This window comes from Delphinus delphis, chromosome 20 (assembly GCF_949987515.2).
Source record: "Delphinus delphis chromosome 20, mDelDel1.2, whole genome shotgun sequence".
Taxonomy (NCBI): Eukaryota; Metazoa; Chordata; class Mammalia; order Artiodactyla; family Delphinidae; genus Delphinus; species Delphinus delphis.
The window spans coordinates 3591035-3613962 of NC_082702.1; the positions used below are offsets into that span (position 1 = coordinate 3591035).

Below are 22928 nucleotides of genomic sequence, written 5' to 3' on the forward strand. Positions count from 1 at the left end.
GCTCACGGGCCCAGCCGCTCCGCAGCATGTGGGATCTTCCCGGACCGGGGCATGAACCCGTGTCTCCTGCATCGGCAGGCGGACTCTCAACGCTGCGCCACCAGGGAAGCCCTGGTTGCTTGATTTTTGAATATCAAGCCAATGTTGCATTCCAGGGATAAGCCCCACTTGGATGTGGTGTAGTATTTTAAAAGTATGTTGTTAGATTTGATTTGCTAATATTTTGTTGAAGACATTTATGTTTATGCTCATGAGGGAGACTGGCCTGCAAATTTTTGTTCTGTTTTGTTTTCGTTTTCTTTACTTTTACTATGCGAGTTGGTCTGGCCTCATAAATTAATACAACATTTCCTCCTCATCTAGTTTCTAGAAGACATTGAGTAGAATTAATATTATTGTTTTTACATGTTTTCTAGAATTTGCAAGTAAAACCATTTAGGCCTGGAGATTTCTTTGGGGAAATTTTAATCTAAGAATTCAATATCTTGAATGTGAGACTAGCAAACTGTTTTTAAAATCTGACAATAACCCGTGTTAGTGAAGGTCTGGGACAAAAGGAATTACTCCACATTGTTTCTGGTTATACAAACTAAGACAGTCCATTAAATAAGAAATGCATCATTATCCCTTAGATTTTCAAATATGTTTATGCTACCCAGGAGATTTTTGCCATATAAAACCTAGAAGAACTTGCACATATAGACAATAAAATACTACAAGGATGTTTCCAGTATATAATACAGCAGGCAAAATTAACACACTACAGTTCTTCAGGCTTCTAGGTAGAGGATGAATAAGTTCTGGGGATCTAATGCACGGCATTGTGATTGTAATTAGCAGTAATGTAGTATATACTTGAAAGTTGTTAAGAGGGTAAATCGTAAATGTTCTAATCCAAAATGTAGTGGCAAGATAAGGAAAGGTCTAATGACGTGCTTTGCACGTCAATACACCGTTTTTCCAACACCATTTATTTATTTTTAACATCTTTATTGGAGTATAATTGCTTTACAGTGGTGTGTTAGTTTCTGCTTTATAACAAAGTGAACCAGCTATACATATACATATGTCCCCGTATCTCCTCCCTCTTGCGTCTACCTCCCACCCTCCCTATCCCACCCCTCTAGGTGGTCACAAAGCACCGAGCTGACCTCCCTGTGCTATGCAGCTGCTTCCCACTAGGTATGTGTTTTACATTTAGTGGTGTATATATGTCCATGCCACTCTCTCACTTCATCCCAGCTTACCCTTCCCCCTCCCCATGTGCTCAAGTCCATTCTCTACGTCTGCGACCTTAGGTTCTTCAGAACGATTTTATTTTTTTAGATTCCATATATATAGCATACGGTATTTGTTTTTCTCTTTCTGACTTACTTCACTTTGTATGACAGACTCTAGGTCCATCCACCTCACTTCAAATAACTCAATTTCGATTCTTTTTATGGCTGAGTAATATTCCATTGTATATATGACCAACACCATTTATTGAAGAGACTATCCTTTACCCATTGTGTACTCTTGACTCTCTTGTCAAATATTAGTTGACTACACACGGGTCGGTTTATTTCTAGGATTTTCATTCTGTTCCGTTGGTCTATATATCCGTTTGTTGCTTTCTATTACCATACTGTTGTTGTTTTCTTTTTGTGGTACGCGGGCCTCTCACTGTTGTGGCCTCTCCCGTTGCGGACCACAGGCTCCGGACGCACAGGCTCAGCGGCCATGGCTCACGGGCCCAGCCACTCCACGGCACGTGGGATCTTCCCGGACCGGGGCACGAACCCGTGTCCCCTGCATCGGCAGGCGGACTCCCAACCACTGCGCCACCGGGGAAGCCCAGCATACTGTTTTAATACTATATCTTTGTAGTATATTTTGAAATCTGGCAGTGATTCCTCCAGCTTGTTCTTTTTCAAGATTCTTTGACTATTTGTGGTGCCTGTAGTTCTTTTTTTGCATTTTCTGTCATCTCTTGTCATATCAATTATACTTCTTTTTAAAATTGAAGTATAGTTGATTTACAATATTGTTAGTTTCAGGTGTACAGCATAGTGATTCTTTTGTGTGTGTGTGGATGTGTGTGTGTGATTTGCAGATTATATTCCTTTATAGGTTATTACAAGATATTGGGTATAATTTTCTGTGCTATACAGTAACTCCTTGTTGCTTATCTATTATACATATAGTAGTTTGCATCTGTTAATCCCATACTTTTAATTTCTATCCTGCCCCCATCTCTTCCTTTTGGTAACCATAATTTTGTTTGCTATGTCTGTGAGTCTGTTTCTATTTTGTGTACAGATTTCTTTGTATTATTTTTCACATATAAGTGATATCATATGGTATGTGTCTTTCTCTGACTTGTTTAACTACACATACTATTGTCTAGTTCCATCCATGCTGCTGCAAATGGCAATTTTCATATTTTATGGCTGAATAATATTCCATTATGTATATATATGTATGTGTATATATGTACCATATATATCCCATATCTTCTTAATCCATCACCTGTTGATGGGCACTGTGGCTGTTTCCATGTCTTGGCTATGTGGCTTGTCTTGTAAATAGTGCTGCTATGAACACTGAGGTACACGTATCTTTTCACATTATGGTTTTCTCCAGACATATGCCCAGGCGGCTGGATCATGTGGTAGCTCTACTTTGAGGTTTTTGAGCATCCTCCTTACTGTTTTTCACAGTGGCTGCACCAATGTACACTCCCACCAAGTGTGTAGGAGGGTTCCCTTTTCTCCGTACCCTCTCCAGCATTTATTATTTGCAGTTTTTGACGTTAGCCCTGGTGACTGTACCGTGGTGATACCTCATTGTAGTTTCACTTTACATTTCTCTAGTAATTAACATTGTTGAGCATCTTTTCATGTGCCTGTTGGCTGTCTGTATGTCTTTGGGAAAATGTCTATTTAGTTCTTCTGCCCGTTTTTTGATTGGGTTGTCTATTTCTTTGAGTTTGAGTCATATGAACAGTTTGTATATTTTGGTCGCATTGTTTACAAATATTTTCCCCCATTGCGTATGTTGTGTCTTCATTTTTTTGATGGTTTCCTTTGCTGGGCAAAAGCTTTTAAGTTTGATTATGCCCCATTTGTTTATTTTTGCTGTTATTTCTTTTGCCTTGGGAGACTGATTTAAGAAAATATTAGTACAGTTGGGAGTTCTAGTGGTCCAGTGGTTAGCACTCAGCACTTTCACTGCCGTGGCCCAGGTTCAAGCCCTGGTCGGGGAAGTAATATCCTGCAAGAGGCGCGGGACGGCCAAAAAAATAAATAAGGCTATGAAAATATTGGTACAATTTATATCAAAGAGTGTTCTGCCTATGTTCTCTTCTAGGAGTTTTATAGTGTCATGTCTTTTTTAAAAAATTTATTTATTTAATTTATTTATTTTTGGCTGTGTTGAGTCTTCGTTGCTGCGCAAGGACTTTCTCTAGTTGCAGCGAGCGGGGTCTGCTCTTCACTGTGGTGTGTGGGCTTCTCATTGCAGTGGCTTCTCTTGTTGCAGAGCACGGGCTTTAGGCACGTGGGCTTCAGTAGTTGTGGCACACGGGCCCTGTAGTTGTGGCTCGCGGGCTCTAGAGCACGGGCTCAGTAGTTGTGGTGCACGGGCTCAGTTGCTCCACGGCATGTGGGATCTTCCCAGACCAGGGCTCGAACCCGTGTCTCCTGCATTGGCAGGTGGGGTCTTAACCACTGCGCCACCAGGGAAGTCCTATAGTGTCATGTCTTATATTTAGGTCTTTAAACCATTTTGAGTTTATTTTTGTATATGGTGTGAGGGAGTGTTCTAATTTGATGACTTACATGTAGCTCTCCAGTGAATCCCACCACCTCCCTGACCCGAAAATGAGAGGCCACCTTCACTCTGCCCTTCATATGGTGGGGCTGATTCCATAGGTGCCGTGATGACTCTAAGTGCTCCTAGGAATCAGCACCCAGACAGAGGCGAGGAGGGCACCTGCTCTTCTCTCCCTCTCTCGGCTGTGCATCTTCCCCTTCATGCATTTCTTCTCACTATGACCACCCAATAGGCACCAGTGACCTCAGTTATACTTGAGACATGAAGCCCCCTCCTTCCTTCATCTCCACTCCCAGCCCCAGGTCCAGTGGGAAGCGACCCTTCTGTAAAGGTTTAGTGGGGAAGGGTTAACAGAAGTTCAGCCCAGGACTGGGGAGACTGTGTCTCTTCTAGGCTAAGAGGAAGGACTCTGTTACTCAGCAGACATGGCGTTCGTGCATGTGGGTGAGAGTCTGCAGGCCCCCAGTGCTGCCTGGAACAAGGACAGAAGGAGGATGTGGCGCGTGTCTGGATCTTCATGTTGTTCTTAGCTCCACGTCTTCCCTCAAAGTTCAGAGCTTCCGCTCTGCGGTCTCCCTTCTGCACACACCTAGCACTGCCTGGACCCTGGGGTGGGGTGAGTGGAGTAGAGGGAGAGGGACTCCCCCTGTATTGTCCCTCCCTCCGTGGGGTGGGGCCACCTGTGGCTGACGTCCCTGCGTCCCCCTTCTTCTCCTCCAGCTCAGAGCTGCCCTGGGACAGGGCTGTGAGCCGAGGGTCTGGCTCCTCGATGGATATGGGGAGGGGCCTCCTCGCCTGAGAGCAGGAGCTCCAGGGGTCGCTGGGCTGTGACCTCAGGGAGGGGGAGGTGCTGAGTGAGCTGTAGCACGTGTAGGTCCCACTGTGGGCTGAGGTCACAGGACTCAAGGTGAAGTTGTTCTGAAAGGGTGGAGCCGTGTCCTGCAGACGAAGGTGCATTAGAGGAGTGAGTGACCCCTCCTTGGACAGATGGAGGGGATCGGACCAGACCTCAGAGCCACACTGCAGGGTCACGTTCTCTCTGCAGGGTTCTGAGGCCCCCAGCTGGGCTGAGAGGGAGGGTTTCCTGTACATTTCTGGGGGCGAGGAAGGTCGTGATGTGTACAGAGCCACCCCCAACACACCGTTGACCCTGAGCTGAGGGACCACCATCCTCTCTCCAGGGACCCTGTCTGTGACCCCCTCTCAGCTGCTCTCAGCCCCTCTGTGTGGGTCTCTCTTATCTCCCGGCACCCGCTCCATTTTTCTCACTCACTCTCCCTGGACCACTGCCCTGTCTCAGTGTCTGCTCTAGGACCCCTCCCAGGACCCCATCACCACCAGGGGTGGCTCTGGGCCCAGCACCCTGACAGCACAGTCAGGACGTGGGGCAGGACAGGGGCTGCTCACCGGCGATCAGCCTGTCTCCACGGAGCACGAGAGAGCCCGGCTAGGCTGAGACGGAGGGCTCCTTGTACACCCCTGCAGAGAAGGGACAGTGGCACCGAGGGGGACGCACACCCCACACTGCTCACTGGGGCTGCAGTGAGAGCTCTCCTGGTCCCTCCCAGGCCTCCCGCCAGTGGTTCTGCCCCGGGAGGCCACTGCCCCTGACCCCCCATCACCCCAGGGCTCACTGGGCACAAGGCTCAGGTCAGGGGTCCAGGAAACGATGGGGCTGGGGGCCCTCACCTGTGACCTGGCGATGCAGAGGGTGACTGGGGTGTGACCACACATGTGCAGGGAGCTGGGAGAATCATAGCATCCGCGGGTTCCCCCACGGGAGGAGTTTAGGGGGCCCACAGGGCACACGGCCTGTCCCGTCCCATGGGTCCTCGATGTCCAGCGTCGGGCGGGTCTGCGCCGCCCTCCTTCAGCAGGTGCAGAGTGCCCGCTGGAAACTGTGAGCTGCCAGGGACACGCCCCCTCCTGAGGCCGCCACAGGGCGCGGCTGCTGAGAGGGAGGGGAGGGGCTGGGTTAAAGGGGGCCTTCAGCCCGCTCACCGCAGGTGTGGGCTGTGAGGGGAGACGTCCGTCCCCCTGAGCCCACACTCTGCTCCCTCTGCCTGTAAGGACGCTGCCGCAGTGGGAGGGGACCCGGGTCCTCCCTCCTACCTGTCCCCACCAGGGGCAGGGGGTCACTCCACTCTGACCTGTCTTTCCTGCAGTGATAGACACACTGGTACTGCCCTGCAGTGCTTGAGCTCGAGGATTCAAAGGGGAAACTGGCCTTGTTACTGGAGTCCTGTGGGGCCTTAGCCTCCCAGAGTCCAGAGGGCCTCTCTCTATACAGACGGTAGACATCAGCCCTCAGAGATCCCGGAGACAAGATGGTCACAGGGCTTCCCTTGGTGACCGACACCTGGGTCAGCCCAGATGGAGGGTTTGGGGAGGACCCCTGGAAAGGGATCAGACCTGAAGTGTTAGGGGTGCCCTTCTCCCCTCAGTTTCCCCAGCTGTCATTCCCCAGGCCCCTCCCAGACAGGTCAGCATCATTTCAGACCTGCTGTGTTCCCCCCAGATGACCAGGGGGTTGTTGGGTTGAAGCAGGAGGTCTGGGGGGCCTCACTTACCACGGGCCCTGACTCAGCCCTGGGAGAGAGTTCCCTGTGAGCGCCCATCCCCCAGCACACATCATAGATGCTCCAGGCCTGGTCTGGGCCCTGAGTTCTGGGGTCAGATCTGGGGCTGAGCACATCCTTCCTCCCCCACAGTTTCTGCCCCCACTGATCTCCTGAGACGTGGGGTCTCTCAGCTTCAGACCTGGGAGGAGAGGGGACCTCACCCCGCTCCCTTCCCCAAAGCTCACTGAGGCAGAGAAGGGCAGTGAGGGTCGGGGTCGTGGCTGTGCCTCCCATGGTCCCCAGCCGTGCTGGTGTCTCACAAAGTCCACAGAGCCAGCAGGACAGACAGACACGCGGGGGCTGACAAGGTGCAGGCTCTGTGTGACACGTCGGGTTCCTTCATAGCAGCCGCTCAGAAAGAGGAACAGCCCCCCAGGGCCTCACGCTGCTCTACCTGCAGGATGGGGCCCAGGAGACAGCAGGCTCTGGGACCTTCCAGACCACATGTGGGTCTCACCAGACCCCACGCACCCTGCCTCTCCTCGGGCCAAACCCAAAGCCAGAGAGTGACACTCGTCCCGGGACAGGAAGTTGAGGATGCAGGGCAGGGCCGAGGAGCAGCCCAGTTTTGGCTCCGCCCAGGGCGCGGAGAGGGCTCCAGGGCGGTTAACAAGCTGCCCAGTGGCTGCAGGGACAGGCTGCAGGCAGAAGCCCTGAGCCCGGAGGGGCTCCTCACAGGCCGCTGGGCTCCAGGGGCTCCTAGTGGTGCCTGAGGCTGAGCCTTTGGAAGAGACACTCGCCCAGCCCAGCCTGGGGGCCGAGCAGCCTGCGGAGGTTGGTCAGGCGGTCGCCCATCTTCTTGATGAGCTTCACCTGCTCATCCAGGAAGTGGCTCCAGGAAGTCCAGAGGTGGAGTCTGCGCGGGCAGAGCCCAGGGCCTGCGGACCCACAGGGCCTGGCGCAGGTTCTTCTCCGTCAGCCGGGCGGCTTCCACGGCGTCCTGGGCTCTCCCCACGCTCCTGGGACGGCTTCGGCACGTCCTGGAAGAGGGCGCGGCCACAGCGCTGCTTTTGCCTTTTCCAGTGAGCTCGGGCCCTCCGGCTCCTCCTCGGCCCGTTCGCGAAACGGTGTCTCACGCCCTCGCGAGCTGCTGCGTCGTGTGGGAAGAGAAGCGCAGAGACAGGTAGGTGTGGGAGAGCGGCAGACGCACGTTACCAGGCGGGTGACTGCGGCCTCCACCTGGCGGAGTAATTGTGACGAATCTGGGAGCTCCTGCTTGGTCGGCAGTAAGGAGCTAAGCTCAGAAAATGGTGTTGGCTGGTCCCGGAGGGCGAGGAGAGCTGAGTGGGTGATTCCAAGGTTGTGACTGGAAAAAAGGTTGGAGGGTGGTCCGAGTCTGGAGGAAGGGGCGCCCTTGGGTCTGTTCAGTCCAAACACTGTGGAAGCAAGAGACACATGCGTGGCACCGCCCAGCGCACTGCTTGGTTCCAGTTCTGATTTTGGTTTTCATAGAACCTGTGTGACCTTGGAGAAGCCCCTTCCCTTTCCCGAGATGCTGAAAATGCGAAATTTGTTCCTTCCTTCCAACGTTTATTGAGCAGTTACTATATCCAGACATGAGATTCATTGGTGACGGTGACCGATTCTTTCTCTGGACTCATGGAGCTCTAACGATGACACCAGACAATACCTATTTAGACAATAAATAATTTGGGTCTAGTTTTGTTCAGTTGTCCAGAAGGAGAAAAACAGTGAGGCACAGTGACAGGTGGAAGCCCAGCAACCTTGTGATGGAAGTGCGGGGACTTTCTGGAGAAGGAGAGACCCAAGCTGATAGAGGTTAGCACAGGTGTGGTGGGGGGCCGGCACCCTGGGCCGGGAAGAGGGGGAGCTGTTCTGAGCACTGGAGTTCAGGGGATGCTGGGCCCTGGTCCTACAGGGTCTAGTGCACCCTGCAAGTGTGCCTGGATTTTATCCTTGAGACAAGAGGGTAATTTTCCGGAAAGGAAGGTATGAACACACAGCTGTGCTGAGATGGTCGCCGCTCCGCAGGGATTGGACTGTGGGAGGACTGTGGTGGTAATAAACAGTGATAGAGCTCCAGCACCATTTGACCACTAGGTGATGAGTGGGTCAGTATCTGAGTGGTTGATGAGGTTTTCTTCTGTAACCCTTCCACAAATCCTACAACAAAATACATTCGCAGTTGAGTGGGATGAATCAGGAAGACTTCTAGGTGGTTTGGAAAGGGGTCTGTGGTTTTCATAATCGGCTCAACGATGACCCCTTGAGAAGACACAAGTGTGGTGAGAACTCAGGTGTGCGTCTGGGGAGGGGAGGTGGGTAACTGGGAGGAGCTTGCTTTGAGGTAGGAGTTAGCTTCGCTGGTCCTGAGAGGTCAGCCCCTTCTGATCGTCAGCCTCAGGGAATGTCATGTGGAGATACTTGGAATTTACTTGAAGGCAGGTGGAGACCCTGGAAGAATTATTTCTAGGGGAGGGTCCTGCAGTAGATCAGGTTGGGGCCATGAGAATCAAATTCCTCAGCTGGGAGTGAGGCCCTGGGGTGGAAGAGCCAGGAAGGAGGTGCTGGGTTGCAGCGACCAGTCCTGAGTCTGCCGCCGAGCTTGACTGTGGTGCTGGACCAGGGTCATGGATTCGCGGGGCTTCGGGCCAGGGCTGTTGGATGGGTTCATTGTATGTGAGGTGGAAGCGGGTGAAGCACTGAGGGCTCCTCCGCTGTCTGCCTTGCTTGTCTAGCGGAGCCGGTGGGGCTGTCACAGAACGGATGACCCCAGGGGAGAAGGAGGCTCGGGGGGATATTTCTAATCCTGTCAACTGACACACAGAGGAACCACCACCTGCCTCCTGCACTGGGAACGCGGTTTTGTTTCTCACAGACCCTTCCTCTCTGACTTTCTTGTTTCTATCCACAGCAGCACCTTCTGGTCATTCCTCTCCATCCAGACCTCTGAGTCGTTTCTGCTCCTCCCCACCTCTTGTCCCCCAGACAGTAACTCTGTTTTTTTTTAAATAAATTTATTTATTTATTTATGGCTGCGTTGGGTCTTCGTTGCTCCCTGTGGACTTTCTCTAGTTGCGGCGAGCGGGGCTACTCTTCATTGCGGTGTCTTCTCTTGTTGCGCAGCTCGGGCTCTAGGCGCGCGGGCTTCAGTAGTTGTGGCTCGCGGGCTCTAGAGCGCAGGTTCAGTAGTTGTGGCTCATGGGCTTAGTTGCTTCGCGGCCTGTGGGATCTTCCCGGACCAGGGCTCAAACCCGTGTCCCCTACATTGGCAGGCAGATTCTGAACCACTGCACCACCAGGGAAGCCCTATTTTTAGTTTTTTAAAAGACCTCCATACTGTTCTCCATAGTGGCTGCACCAATTTATATTCCCACCAACAGTGTAGGAGGGTTCCCTTTTCGCCACACATTCTCCAGCATTTATTATTGGTAGACTTTTTGATGATGGCCGTTCTGAGCGGTAGAGGTGATAACCTCACTGTGGTTTTGGTTTGCATTTCTCTAATAATTAGTGATGTAGACCGTCTTTTCATGTACCTGTTGGCCATCTGTATGTCTTCTGGAGAAATGTCTGTTTAGGTCTTCTGTCCATTTTTAACTTGGTAGTTTGTTTTTTGATATTCAGCTCCATGAGCTGTTTGTATATTTTGGAAATTAATCCCTTGTTGGTCCCATCGTTTGCAGATACTTCTGTCAGCGAGTAGGCTGTCTTTTCATTTCGTTCACAGTCTCCTTTGCTGGGCAAAAGCTTTTAAGTTTAATTAGACCCCATTTGTTTATATATATTTTTTATTTCCATTACTCTAAAGAGACAGATCCAAAAAAAGTATTGCTGTGATTTATGTCAAAGCGTATTGTGCCTATGTTTTTCCCTAGGAGTTTTATAGTATCTGGTCTTACATTTAGGCCTTTAATTGATTTTGAATTTTTTTTTGTATATGGTGTTAGAGAATGTTCTAATTTCATTCTTTTACACGCAGCTGTCCGGTTTGCCTAGCACCACTTGTTGCAGAGACTGTCTTTTCTCCATTGTATATTCTTGCCTCCTTTGTCGAATACTAAAATTGACCATAGGTGTATGGGTTTACTTCTGGGCTCTCACATCTGTTCCATTGATCCTTGGGTCTGTTTTTGTGCCAGTATCATTCTCTTTTGATTACTGTAGCTTTGTAGTATTGTCTGAAGTCTGGGAGGGTTATGCCCCCAGGTTTGTTCTTTTTCCTCAGGATTGTTTTTGCAATTCTGGGGCTTTTGTGGTTCCATATAAATTTTAGGATTATTTGTTCTAGTTCTGTGAAAAATGTCATGGGTAATTTGATAGGTATTGTGTGAAATCTGTAGATTGCTTTGGGTAGTATGGCCATTTTACCTGTATCAGTTATTCCAATCTGAGAGCATGGGATATCTTTGCATTTCTTTGAATTATCTTCAGTTTCCTTTATCAATGTTTTATATTTCTCAAAGTATATGTCTTTCATCGCCTTCAACAGGTTTACTCCTAGGTATTTTATTTTTGATGCAATTTTAAGAGATTGATTTTTTACATTTTTTCTGATATTTCACTGTTAGTGGAATGAAAAGCAACAGATGTCTCTGTGTTAATCTTGTATCCTGCTACCTTGCTGAATTAACTTATCAGTTCTAATAGTTGTTGTGTGGAGTCTTTAGGGTTTTCTATATGGAGTATCATGCCATCTGCATGCAATGACAGTTTTACCTCTTTGCTTCCAATTTGAATACCTTTTTCTTTTTCCTTGTCTGATTGCTGTGGCTAGGACTTGCAAAACTATGTTGGACAGAAGTGGTGAGAGTGGGCATCCTTGTCGTGTTCCACAATTCAGCTGGAAGGCTTTCAGCTTTTCACCATTGAGTATTATGTTGGCTGTGGGTTTATCAAAAATAACTTTTATTATGTTGAGATATGTCGCCTTTGTACACACTTTGGTGAGTGTTTATCATGAATGGGTGTTGAATTTTATGAAATGTTTTTTCTGCATCCATTGAGATGATCATGTGGTTTTGTGTTTTTTTTTTTTAAACATCTTTACTGGAGTATAATTGCTTTACATTGTTGTGTTAGTTGCTGCTGTATAAGAAAGTGAATCAGCTATGTGTATACGTATATCCCCATATCCCCTCCCTCTTGCGACTCCCTCCCACCCTCCCTATCTCGGCCCTCTATGTGGTCACAAAGCATGAACTGATCTCCCTGTGCTATGAGGCTGCTTCCCACTAGCCATCTATTTTACATTTGGTAGTGAATATATGTCAATGCCACCCTCTCGCTTAGTCTCAGCTTACCCTACCCCCTCCCCGTGTCCTCAAGTCCATTCTCTGCGTCTGCGTCTTTATTCCTGTCCTGCCCCTAGGTTCTTTAGAACCTTTTTTTTTTTACATTCCATATATATGTGTTAGCATATGGTATTTGTTTTTGTCTTTCTGACTTACTTCACTCTGTATGACAGACTCTAGGTCCATCTACCTCACTACAAATAACTCAATTTCGTTTCTTTTTATAGCTGAGTAATATTCCATTGTATATATGTGCCACATCTTCTTTATCCACTCATTTGTCGATGGACACTTAGGTTGCGTCCATGTCCTGGCTATTGTAAGTAGTGCTGCAGTGAACATTGTGGTACATGACTCTTTTTGAATTATGGTTTTCTCAGGGTATATGCCCAGTAGTGGGATAGCTGGGACATATGGTAGTTCTACTTTCAGTTTTTTAAGGAACCTCCATACTGTTCTCCATAGTGGCTGTATCAATTTACATTCCCACCAACAGTGCGAGAGGGTTCCCTTCTCTCCACACCCTCTCCAGCATTTATTGTTTGTAGATTTTTTGATGATGGCCATTGTGACTGGTGTGAGGTGATACCTCATTGTAGTTTTGATTTACATTCCTCTGATGATTAGTGATGTTGAGCATCCTTTCCTGTGTTTGTTGGCAACCTGTATGTCTTCTTTGGAGAAATGTCTATTTAGGTGTTCTGCCCGTTTTTGGATTGGATTGTTTGTTTTTTTGATATTGAGCTGCATGAGCTGCTTATATATTTTGGAGATTAATCCTTTGTCAGTTGCTTCATTTGCAAATATTTTCTCCCATTCTGAGGGTTGTCTTTTCGTCTTGTTTATGGTTTCCTTTGCTGTGCCAAAGCTTTTAAGTTTCACTAGGTCCCATTTGTTAATTTTTGTTTTTATTTCCATTTCTGTAGGAGGTGGGTCAAAAAGGATCTTGCTGTGATTTATGTCATAGAGTGTTCTGCCTGTGTTTTCCTCTAAGAGTTTTATAGTGTCTGGCCTTACATTTAGGACTTTAATCCATCCTGAGTTTATTTTTGTGTATGGTGTTAGGAAGTGTTCTAATTTCATTCTTCTACATGTAGCTGTCCAGTTTTCCCAGCACCACTTATTGAAGAGGCTGTCTTTTCTCCATTGTATATTCTTGCCTCTTTTATCAAAGATAAGGTGACCATATGTGTGTGGGTTTATCTCTGGGCTTTCTATCCTGTTCCATTGATCTATATTTCTGTTTTTGTGCCAGTACCATACTGTCTTGATTACTGTAGCTTTGTAGTATAGTCTGAAGTCAAGGAGTCTGATTCCTCCAGCTCCGTGTTTCTTTCTCAAGACTGTTTTGGCTCTTCGGTGTCTTTTGTTTTTCATACAAAGTGTGAAATTTTTTGTTCTAGTTCTGTGAAAAATGCCATTGGTAGTTTAATAGGGATTGCATTGAATCTGTCGATTGCTTTGGGTGGTATAGTCATTATCAATGTTGATTCTTCCAATCCAAGAATATGGTATGTCTCTCCATCTGTTTGTATCATCTTTAATCTATTTCATCAGTGTCTTATAGTTGTCTGCATACAGGTCTTTTGTCTCCTTAGGTAGGTTCACTCTCAGGTATTTTATTCTTTTTGTTGTAATGGTAAATGGGAATGTTTCCTTAATTTGTCTTTCAGATGTTTCATCATGAGTGTATAGGAATGCAAGAGACTTCTGTGCATTAATTTTGTCTCCTGCTCCTTTACCAAGTTCATTGATTAGCTCTAGTAGTTTTCTGGTAGCATCTTTAGGATTCTCTATGTATATTATCATGTCATCTGCAAACAGTGACAGCTTTACTTCTTTTCCGATTTGGATTTGTTTTATTTCTTTTTCTTCTCTGATTGCTGTGGCTAAAACTTGCAAACCTATGTTGAATAATAGTGGTGAGAGTGGGCAGCCTTGTCTCGTTCCTGATCTTAGTGGAAATGATTTCAGTTTCTCATCAATGAGAATGATGTTGGCTGTGGGTTTATCATATATGGCCTTTCTTATGTTGAGGTAAGTTCCCTCTATGGCTACTTTCTGGAGAGTTCTTATCATAAATGGGTGTTGAATTTTGTCAAAAGCTTTTTCTGAATTTATTGAGATTATCATATGGTTTTTATCCTTCAATTTGTTAATATCGTATATCACATTGATTGATTTGCGTATATTGAAGAATCCTTGCATTCCTGGGATAAACCCCACTTGATCGTGGTGAATGATCCTTTAAATGTGCCGTTGGATTCTGTTTGCTAGTACTTTGTTGAGGATTTTTGCATCTATGTTCATCAATGATATTGGTCTGTAGTTTTCTTTTTTTGTGACATCAGGGTGATGGTGGCCTCATAGAATGAGTTTGGGATTGTTCCTCCCTCTGCTATATTTTGGAAGAGTTTGGGAAGGATAGGTGTTGGGTCTTCTCTAAATGTTTGATAGAATTTGCCTGTGAAGCCATCTGGTCCTGGGCTTTTGTTTATTGGAAGGTTTTAAATCACAATTTCAATTTCAGTGCCTGTGATTGATCTGTTTATATTTTCTGTCTCTTCCTGGTTCAGTCTCGGAAGGTTGTGCTTTTATAAGAAATTGTCCATTTCTTCCAGGTTGTCCATTTTATTGGCATGGAGTTGCTTGTAGTAATCTCTCATGATCCTTTGTATTTCTGCAGTGTCAGTTGTTACTTCTCCTTTTCATTTCTAATTCTATTGATTTGAGTCTTCTCCCTTTGTTCTTGATGAGTCTGGCTAATGGTTTATCAATTTTGTTTATCTTCTCAAAGAACTAGGTTTTAGTTTTATTGATCTTTGCTATTATTTTCTTCATTCCTTTTTCATTTATTTCTGATCTGATTTTTATGATTTTTTTCCTTCTGCTAACTTTGGGTTGTTTTTGTTCTTCATTCTCTAATTGCTTTAGGTGTAAGGTTAGGTTGTTTATTTGAGATTTTTCTTGTTTCTTGAGGTAGGATTTTACTGCTATAAACTTCCCTCTTAGAACTGCTTTTGCCGCATCCCATAGGTTTTGGGCCATCGTGTTTTCATTGTCATTTGTTTCTAGGTGTTGTTTGATTTCCTCAGTGATCTCTTGGTTATTTAGTAGCGTATTGTTTAGCCTCCATGTGTTTGTATTTTTTTACAGTTTTTTTCCTGTAATTGGTATCTAGTCTCATAGTGTTGTGGTCGGAAAAGATACTTGATACAATTTCAATTTTCTTAAATTTACCAAGGCTTGATTTGTGACCCAAGATATGATCTATCCTGGAGAATGTTCCATGAGCACTTGAGAAGAAAGTGTATTCTGTTGTTTTTGGATGGAATGTCCTATAAATATCAATTAAGTCCATCTTGTTTACTGTATCATTTAAAGCTTGTGTTTCCTTATTTATTTTCATTTTGGTTGATCTGTCCGTTGGCGAAAGTGGGGTGTTAAAGTCCCCTGCTATTATTGTGTTATTGTCGCTTTCCCCTTTTATGGCTGTTAATATTTGCCTTATGTATGGAGGTGCTCCTGTGTTGGGTGCATAAGTCTTTATAATTGTTATATCTTCTTCTTGGATTGATCCGTTGATCATTATGTAGTGTCCTTCTTTGTCTCTTGTAATAGTCTTTGTTTTAGAGTCTGTTTTGTCTGATATGAGAATTGCTACTCCAGCTTTCTTTTGATTTCCATTTGCATGGAATGTCTTTTTCCATTCCCTCACTTTCATCTGTATGTGTCCCTAGGTCTGAAATGGGTCTTTTGTAGATAGCATATATGGGTCTTGTTTTTGTATCCATTCAGCCAGTCTATGTCTTTTGGTTGGAGCATTTAATCCATTTACATTTAAGGTAATTTTCGATATGTATGTTCCTATTACCATTTTCTTAATTGTTTTGGGTTTGTTATTATAGGTCTTTTCCTTCTCTTGTGCTTCCTGCCTAGAGACGTTCCTTTAGCATTTGTTGTGAAGCTGGTTTGGTGGTGCTGAGTTCTCTTAGCTTTTGCTTGTCTGTAAAGGTTTTAATTTCTCTGTCGAATCTGAATGAGATCCTTGCTGGGTAGAGTAATCTTGGTTGTAAGTTTTTCCCTTTCATCACTTTAAATATGTCCTGCCACTCCCTTCTGGCCTGCAGCGTTTCTGCTGAAACTGTTAAGCTGTTAACCTTATGGGGATTCCCTTGTATGTTATTTGTTGCTTTTCCATTGCTGCTTTTAGTATTTTTCTTTGTATTTAATTTTTGATAGTTTGAATAATACGTGTCTTGGCATGATTCTCCTTGGATTTATCCTGTATGGGACTCTCTGTGCTTCGTGGACTTGATTGACTATTTCCTTTCCCATATTAGGGAAGTTTTCAACTATAATCTCTTCACATATTTTCTCAGTCCCTTTCTTTTTCGCTTCTTCTTCTGGGATTCCTATAATTTGAATGTTGGTATGTTTAATGTTGTCCCAGAGGTCTGTGAGACTGTCCTCAATTCTTTTCATTCTTTTTTCTTTATTCTGCTCTGCAGTAGTTATTTCCACTATTTTATTTTCTAGATCAGTTATCCATTCTTCTGCCTCAGTTATTCTGCTATTGATTCCTTCTAGAGAATTTTAAATTTCATTTATTGTGTTGTTTATCATTGTTTGTTTGCTTTTTAGTTCTTCTGGATCCTTGTTAAACGTTTTTTGTATTTTCTCCATTCTATTTCCAAGATTTTGGATCATCTTGACTATCATTACTCTGAATTCTTTTTCAGGTAGACTGCCTATTTCCTCTTCATTTGTTTGGTCTGGTGGGTTTTTACCTTGCTCTTTCATCTACTGTGTATTTCTCTGTGTTCTCATTTTACGTAACTTACTGTGTTGGGGGTCTCCTTTTTGTAGGCTGAAGGTTCATAGTTCCCATTGTCCTTGGTGTCTGCCCCCAGTGGGTAAGGTTGGTAAGTGGGTTGTGTAGGCTTCCTGGTAGAGGGGACTGGTGCCTGTGTTGTGGTGGATGAGGCTGGATCTTGTCTTCCTGGTGGGCAGGACCATGTCTGGTGGTGTGTTTTGGGGTGTCTGTGAGCTTAGTATGATGTTAGGCAGCCTCTCTGCTAATGGGTGAGGTTGTGTTCCTGTCTTGCTAGTTGTTTGGCATGGAGTGTCCAGCACTGTAGCTTGCTGGTCGTTGAGCGGAGCTGTGTCTTAGCGTTGAGACGGAGATCTCTTGGAGAGCTCTCACCGATCGATATTTCATGGGGCCAGGAGGTCTCTGGTGGTCTCTGAACTCAGCTCTCCCACCTCAGAGGCTCAGGCCTGACACCCGGCTGGAGCACCAAGAACCTGTCAGCCACACGGCTGGAGTGCCTTCAGAGTTGGGGAGGCTGGCCTGCAGTGGCTGTCCTTCTGTGCTGCACATGAGAATCACCAGCTTCTTCCTTGTTTTGCCCCAAAGGCAGTGTGTTTCACAGAAAAACAGTAGCCTTGAAAATAGTCACAGCTCTGCGATGGCTTTTTCTTTTTTCCTTTGTGTTTAGTCTGGTTTCACTTGCTCCCAGGGGGCCACGTGCAGAGGCCTCGCACCTGGCTCTTGCAACTGGAGTTCCTGGTGCAGAATCAGTTTTGTCTTTTCTTTTGTTGATCTGTTGTATCACACTGATTGATATGTGTATGTTGAACCATCCTTGTGACCCTGGCATGAATCCAACTTGATCATGGTGTGTGATTCTTTTTATGTGTTGTTGGATTCGGTTTGCTAATATTTTGTTAAGCATTTTTGCATCTATATTCATCAGAAATATTGGTCTGTAATTTTCCTTTTTGGCAGTGTCTTTGTCTGGTTTTGGGTATCAGGGTGATTGTGGCCTCAGACAATGCCTTTGGGACTGTTTCCTCCTCTTAGTATTTTGGAAGTGTTTGAGAAGGCTCAGCGTAAGATCTTCTTTTTATGTTTGGCAGAATTCTCTCATGAGGTCATCCAGTCCTGTGTGTTTGTTTGCAGGGAGGTTTTTTTTGTTTGTTTTAACATCTTTATTGGAGTATAATTGCTTTACAGTGGTGTGTTAGTTTTTGCTGTATAACAAAGTGCATCAGCTATGCATATACATATATCCCCATATCTCCTCCCTCTTGCGTCTCCCTCCCACCCTCCCTATCCCAGCCCTCTAGGTGGTCACAGAGCACCGAGCTGATCTCCCTGTGCTATGCGGCTGCTTCCCACTAGCTATCTGTTTTACATTTGGTAGTGTATATGTGTCCATGCCAGATTCTATTTCAGTCGTAGTGATCAGTCTATTCAAAGTTAACTATTTCTTCTCGATTCAGTTGTGGTGGGCTGTATGTTCCTACAACGTGTCCATTTCTTCTAGGTTGTCCAGTTTGTTAGCAAAGAATTGTTTATCGTATTCTCATGATTTTTTGTATTTCTCTGGTATCAATTGTTATTCTTCCTCTTTAAATTCTTATTTTGTTTAGTTGGGTCCCACATTGTCTGCTTTTGAATTTGATGTAATGAAGTACACTCTTATAGTTTTTCTTTACTTACTGACCATCAGGCTTGAAAATTGATCTGTATTATTGTAGCCGTTTACCTTTGTGTATTTTTCTGTCATATAAAATTCGGTTGCATATGTATAACAGTCCATTCGTTTTTGGTGAGATCTGTTTCTATGATTTTGTCTAATGTGAACGACCCCTCTGTCACAGTTCTCCTGAATGTATACTCATGGTTATGTCCACCTTTTCCCTAAGTTATGTAACTGTGGGTCAGAGCTGTGTGTCTCTCCTTTTAACCGATAATTCTTATTTACTCCCCAAATTGACTGAGGCAGTTAGTACACCTACCAGTAATGTACTGGGACTTAAAGTGCTCAGTGTTTTCTCCCACAACTGATATTTCCATTGTTTTCTCTTTTGCCTCTCATGGGGACGGACTAGGATGCAAAGGCCTAGCACTAGGATAATTTCATGGAAACCCGGCATAAAGCTGAGTAGAAACGATCTACTCGCGATGCTTTATATAAAGGACACGTCTGTGTGTATCGGGGTCATTGCTGAGCTGTGCCCCAGCTGGGTCAGCCTCAGTTCTTTGGGAAAGACGATTCTACGTATTGCTTCCCCCTCTGCTTCAGCGCATTCATACGCGTACCGTGAGGTTGGCCACGAAGAGAGCTTTTTTTTTTTTTTTTGTGGTACGCGGGCCTCTCACTGCTGTGGCCTCTCCCGCTGTGGAGCACAGGCTCCGGACGCGCAGGCTCAGCGGCCATGGCTCACGGGCCCAGCCGCTCCGCGGCATGTGGGATCCTCCCAGACCGGGGCACGAACCCATGTCCCCTGCATCGGCAGGCGGACTCTCAACCACTGCGCCACCAGGGAAGCCCGAAGAGAGGATTTACACTGAAGAAAGAGACAAATGCCACACATCTGGGCTTTTTACAAAATGGTAAATTCCTAAGCCCGTTTACCAGCACAGCAGCTGGCTGTCACTTCAAACGCCACGGTGTTCCTTCACACTAATGGTGTTTCTGGAGAAACGATGCCAGGTGTCATCTGACGAGGAGAGAAGGGCTTGAGGGGTCCAGAGAGAGTTTTAGGGAGGAGTTTTGGATTTATCTGTTCGAAACAGGACCCCAAGTTCACCCGTTTATTCAGTTACTTAAACGACATTCTGTTTCTGACTGAAGGGATGGAGGTCAATAGCACACAGCAGCCAATGTGGAAATTTAAAAAAACCAAATATATTACATGAAAGTGGGCCAGAGCATGAAGGTGTGTAAGGTGTGGACACAGACCTGCCATGTGGGATGTGCCTCACGTCACAGGGGTGAGAGGGGACGGGGCAGTCAGGGAGAGTCATCACTGGTGGGGAGGGAAGGCACCATGGTTATCCGAGGCCCAGTCCTCCACAGGGACTCCCGGGCCTTCTCCTGCACCCACACCACGTCTCTCCCTCCCTGGTCAGACAGTTCACACAACACGTGCTGCAGATTCTCTTCCAAAACCTCCTGGGCACATACGGTCGTGACAGGGCTCCACCACTCGGACGGTGCACGGTCCCCTCTTGTGTTCAGCTCCTGGCTGCATCTTGGGGTCCTCCGTGGCCGTGTTGAGCCTGAAAGAGCAGAATCCCGAGGCCCAGCAGGACTGAGCCGGCCATGCCCATCCGGATGAGGTTCTCCACTGTGTAGTCTTGGCGGTGTGAGGGTAGCAATTATGGACGAGAGATCACACGGTCAGAGCAGATCCCAGTCACCCTAGACTCCAGGATGTCCACCCAGGGAACCTGCCTCTCCTTGACAGGACATGACCCTCGGAGCCCAGCCCCATATCTGAGTGATTTCATCACCCGTGGGATCTGACTGGTTTTGTGGCGGGTGGATGGTGTCAGCTGCTCATGAGAATCGTAAAGTGAGGGTGTGAGTGAGGAGTTGGGGAGACACGAGCCCTTCTCCTGGGTTCTGTGTCCTCAATGCCTCCAATTCTCATATTACAGCTTCTACACAGTTCCTTAATGAACCCTTCCTCTAATATGCCAGGTTCCCTCTGCTCTCCTCATTGGATTCTCTCAGCCGCCATGTGTTCTTTGAATTCAAAACCTGCTTTGGAATCACTTTGGAACAGAGTTGGCTGTGCCCCCGGTGCTCAGGATCAGTGAGAAAAGTGGTCTCTTAAGACAGAAATAATTGAGTGCTGTGTGTTCTGTGTTCAGTCTGAGATTGAACTCTATAATCTTATTCTCCTACTTCTGGGAGTTCCCACTGATTCAACAGCTGAGGACCCAGGATCCAGTGGTGAGACTTTGGAGTCAGGGGCCATTGAATGTCTTCCTCTCTGGAGGCCCACTGTGTCCCCTCATTCATTACTACCTCAGACATTTCTGGGGACAGAGCCCTGAGCTGACTGAGTCAGAGAGGACAGGGTCAGGGTCCCTCACCTGAGACTGCGAGCTCCAGGGGGGCACTGGCGTGTGACAGCAGGTAGGGGTTACTGCTAAGTGAGCCGTAGCACCTGTAAGTCCCATTGTGGGTTGAGGTCACGGGACTCATGGAGAATTCGGCCTGGAAATGCCCACCTCGGTACTTTGATCTAAGACGCAGTGGGGGCCGGGCTGCCCCCTCCTTGAACAGAAGGAAAGTTTCCTTTGTGCTCCCTGACTGACACAGCAGGGTCACGTTCTCTCCTGAGGCCACCAGGGGGCCCGGCTGCACCGAGAGGGAGGGCGTGTCAGGGAACGACCCTAGAGAGAGGAAGGGGGGTGAGGGGCTGCCCGCCCCCTAGTTCCGAACTGCGACTCAGCAGGGCCTCCCTGAGGCCCCTCATCTCTGTCTGTCTCTGTTTTCTCCGAGTCTCTCCGTCTCCCTGCCCACCCCCGTCTCTCTATGTCTCTCTCCCTCCCTCCCTGGGGACCCCTCACGCCTGGTCCCAGCATCACCAGCTGGGGCTCCCCAGGCAGGGCCTGTGCAGAGTCTGGGTCCCTGACTGACCGGCTGGCTCCTCACCTGCCACCAGGATGTCCAGGGGGTCACTGGGGGCCGACCACTCGGAGGAGAGGTTGTGTCCACCGTAGCATCTGTACCGGCCCGCGTGGGTGATGGTCACCGGGCCCAGGGGGAAGTCGGCCTGAGAGAGCCCAGCCTGGGGCTGCCGGCTACGACTCTGGGGGAGGGCCTGTCTCCCCTCCTGGGACAGAGCGAATCTGTCATAGCTGACGACGTCAGAGCGACACTGGAGGGTCAGGCTCTGTCCAGAGGCCACGACAGGGCCCTGCGGGGTCAGGAGGGAGGGCTTCCCAGACACACCTGGGGGAAGACCAGCCCTGGGCTGTAGGAGCTGGTTCTTCCCATGAAGCCCCTTCTCCCATCCTGGGCCCAGGCCTCACTGTCGCTCACACTCTGTGTCTCTGTCCTGTGCGCCCCGCTTCTCCCTCACCCCAGCCTCTCATCAAGGACAATCCTGGGAGAAAAGCATCTAATAATCTGTCTCGTGCCTGAAGAAGTACGTGAGACCAGGGTGGGACCTCCTCACCTGGGACCAGGAGCTCCAGGGGGTCACTGGGGGCCGACCACACCTGGGGGGTGTTCCTGTAAAAGCCGTGGCATCTGAACGTCCACCTGTGGCTGGGGGTCACGCGACCCACGGGGAACAGGGCCTGGGTCTGCCCATGGGGGCCTCGCTGTGCATCCAGGGTCCAGGAGGACTTGGGTTCTCCTTCCTTAGTCAGAATGAACCCGTCCAGTCGCAGCCATGAGCCACACTGGAGGGTCACGTTCCCTCCCGAGGTCACCACAGGGCTCGGCAGGGCTGAGAGGGTGGGTTTCCTGTGGACCCCTAGGAGAGAAGGAGGGAGATTGAGAAATGGTGCTCACACGCCCCTCTCCTCCCCCAGGGCTGGGCTGTGAGAGGGACAGACCCCTGAGAGCAGACCCCCTTCCTGCGGGCAGAGCCTGAGGCTGGGACCCCCGAGTGTCCTCTCACCTGTCACCACCATCTCCAGGGGGTCACTGCTCTCTGACCAGTCAGTGGGGCTGCGATAGTAACAGTGATATCTCCCTGCGTAGTCCTGTGTCATACGTGAGATGGAGAGCTTGCCCTTGTCCCTGGGCTCCAGTGAGGGCTGTATTTCCCAGGGAGGTGAGCTTCCCTCTTTATCCAAACGGATCACCGGGTCCCCCCGGGTCCCCTGACACCAGATGGTCACGGGGCTCCCCCAGGGGATCACAGAGCCTGGCTCAGCCCAGATGGTGGGTTTGGGGAGGGTGCCTGGAAGGACATCAGAGGCTGGGTCACAAGACATCCTCACCCCAGGTCCCCAGCTCTCAGCCCCCAACCTCCCGGACTCCCCCTCCTTCAGCCCAGAGCCGCTGCTCCCCACCCCATTGCCTGGGAGTGGCCCCTTATCCCCATGATCAGTAGGGAGGTGGGACACCTGGGGACAGACTCACCTGCCTGCACCTGGGTCCTCAGGCCCACACTCAGCCCTGGAAGAGAGACCCCTGTGAGAGGTTCGCCCTGAATCCTGAGCAGCGCCTCTCCTACCCGTGAGCCTCCTGAGTCCTGGGGTCTCCTGACAGAGCAGCCTGGCTGTGGGGAGGGGTCCGTCCCTGGCTGGAGCTTCCCCTCCCCCTCCTCCATCTCACCGAGGCAGAGCAGGGCCGTGAGGCTGGGGGGCATGGCGTCTCGTCCCTGTGGTCCAGGCGGTGCAGATGGAGGAGACCACGGTGCCCTCAGGACGGAGACCCGAGGGTGTGTGCACTGGGAGGCTGGTCCTCCCCGT

The 22928-nt window shown here is 48.1% G+C and overlaps 1 protein-coding gene and 1 pseudogene across 1 annotated transcript in view; one reads left to right on the forward strand and one right to left on the reverse strand.

The window, feature by feature from the left end:
• The window catches only part of LOC132416835 (NACHT, LRR and PYD domains-containing protein 2), a 1001898-nt gene that overhangs the window by 91500 nt on the left and 887470 nt on the right, over nt 1-22928 (forward strand).
• LOC132416845 (leukocyte immunoglobulin-like receptor subfamily A member 6) lies at nt 19352-22840 on the reverse strand (annotated as a pseudogene).